Genomic DNA, 2,500 nt, shown 5'->3' on the forward strand with positions numbered 1-2,500 from the left:
AATTGGTGCATTCACCTATGACATCCAGTAGAATAGTCACTTTACAATAGTGCATCTAAATCTTGGGGGTGAGGGGGTGAGAAGGATTACTTATCCTATCCTAGGTATTCCTTAAAGAGGTGGGTTTCAGGTGTCTCCGGAAGGTGGTGATTGACTCCCGCTGTCCTGGCGTCGTGAGGGAGTTTGTTCCACCATTGGGGAGCCAGAGCAGCGAACAGTTTTGACTGGGCTGGCGGGAACTGTACTTCCTCAGTGGTAGGGAGGCGAGCAGGCCAGAGGTGGATGAACGCAGTGCCCTTGTTTGGGTGTAGGGCCTGATCAGAGCCTGGAGGTACTGAGGTGCCGTTCCCTCACAACTCCGTAGGCAAGCACCATGGTCTTGTAGCGGATGCGACTTCAACTGGAAGCCAGTGGGAGAGCGGAGGAGCGGGGTGACGTGAGAGAACAGGAAGGTTGAACACCAGGACGGGCTGCGGCGTTCTGGATGAGTTGTAGGGGTTTAATGGCACAGGCAGGGAGCCCAGCCAACAGCGAGTTGCAGTAATCCAGACGGGAGATGACAAGTGCCTGGATTAGGACCTGCGCCGCTTCCTGTGTGAGGCAGGGTCGTACTCTGCGGATGTTGTAGAGCATGAACCTACAGGAACGGGCCACCGCCTTGATGTTAGTTGAGAACGACAGGGTGTTGTCCAGGATCACGCCAAGGTTCTTAGCGCTCTGGGAGAGGACACAATGGAGTTGTCAACCGTGATGGCGAGATCATGGAACGGGCAGTCCTTCCCGGGAGGAAGAGCAGCTCCGTCTTGCTGAGGTTCAGCTTGAGGTGGTGATCCGTCATCCACACTGATATGTCTGCCAGACATGCAGAGATGCGATTCGCCACCTGGTCATCAGAAGGGGGAAAGGAAGATTAATTGTGTGTCGTCTGCATAGCAATGATAGGAGAGACCATGTGAGGTTATGACAGAGCCAAGTGACTTGGTGTATAGCGAGAATAGGAGAGGGCCTAGAACAGAGCCCTGGGGACACCAGTGGTGAGCGCGTGGTGAGGAGACAGATTCTCGCCACGCCACCTGGTAGGAGCGACCTGTCAGGTAGGACGCAATCCAAGCGTGGGCCGCGCCGGAGATGCCCAACTCGGAGAGGGTGGAGAGGAGGATCTGATGGTTCACAGTATCGAAGGCAGCCGATAGGTCTAGAAGGATGAGAGCAGAGGAGAGAGAGTTAGCTTTAGCAGTGCGGAGCGCCTCCGTGATACAGAGAAGAGCAGTCTCAGTTGAATGACTAGTCTTGAAACCTGACTGATTTGGATCAAGAAGGTCATTCTGAGAGAGATAGCGGTAGAGCTGGCCAAGGACGGCACGTTCAAGAGTTTTGGAGAGAAAAGAAAGAAGGGATACTGGTCTGTAGTTGTTGACATCGGAGGGATCGAGTGTAGGTTTTTCAGAAGGGTGCAACTCTCGCTCTCTTGAGGACGGAAGGGACGTAGCCAGCGGTCAGGGATGAGTTGATGAGCGAGGTGAGGTAAGGGAGAAGGTCTCCGGAAATGGTCTGGAGAAGAGAGGAGGGGATAGGGTCAAGCGGGCAGGTTGTTGGGCGGCCGGCCGTCACAAGACGCGAGATTTCATCTGGAGAGAGAGGGGAGAAAGAGGTCAGAGCACAGGGTAGGGCAGTGTGAGCAGAACCAGCGGTGTCGTTTGACTTAGCAAACGAGGATCGGATGTCGTCGACCTTCTTTCAAAATGGTTGACGAAGTCATCTGCAGAGAGGGAGGAGGGGGGGGGGAGGAGGATTCAGGAGGGAGGAGAAGGTGGCAAAGAGCTTCCTAGGGTTAGAGGCAGATGCTTGGAATTTAGAGTGGTAGAAAGTGGCTTTAGCAGCAGAGACAGAGGAGGAAAATGTAGAGGAGGGAGTGAAAGGATGCCAGGTCCGCAGGGAGGCGAGTTTTCCTCCATTTCCGCCTCGGCTGCCCGGAGCCCTGTTCTCTACCCCTACCTCCCCACCCTGGCCCTCCCTCCTCTCTACCCTCTCTCCCTCCCTCTTACTCCCCTACCCTCCCTCCCTCTACTCCTCCCTCCCTCCCTCCTCCTACCTTCCTCCCTCCCTCCCCTCCCTCCCTACCCTACCCTTACTCCCTCCTTCCCTCCCTCCCTCCCTCCCCTCCTCCCTCCCTCCCTCCCTCCTCCTCCCTCCCTCTACCCTTACCCTTACCCTGCTCCCCTCCTCCCTCCTCCTCCTCCTCCTCCTCCCCTCCCCTCCCTCTACCCTACCCTGGCCTCTCCCTCCTCCCCTCCCTCCCCTCCCCTAACCTCCCTCCCACCCTCCCTCCCACCCTCCTCTTTGCTCACCGACTGTTGCAGTTTGAGGTGATTGTTTTGGTCCTGTCTGGGTCCCAGATAACGATGTCAGCGTCAGAACCCACAGCGATGCTCCTTCCGGGGTACAGGTTGAAGATCTTAGTAGCGTTGGTGCTGGTCACCGCCACAAACTGGTTCTCATC

At 56.4% G+C, this 2,500-nt stretch overlaps 1 pseudogene; it reads right to left on the reverse strand.

The window, feature by feature from the left end:
• Window positions 1-2,348: 2,348 nt before the first annotated feature.
• LOC127922736 (dihydropyrimidinase-related protein 1-like) overlaps window positions 2,349-2,500 on the reverse strand; it is a 5,167-nt pseudogene continuing 5,015 nt past the window's right edge.

Source organism: Oncorhynchus keta, unplaced genomic scaffold, assembly GCF_023373465.1.
Source record: "Oncorhynchus keta strain PuntledgeMale-10-30-2019 unplaced genomic scaffold, Oket_V2 Un_contig_26935_pilon_pilon, whole genome shotgun sequence".
Taxonomy (NCBI): domain Eukaryota; kingdom Metazoa; phylum Chordata; class Actinopteri; order Salmoniformes; family Salmonidae; genus Oncorhynchus; species Oncorhynchus keta.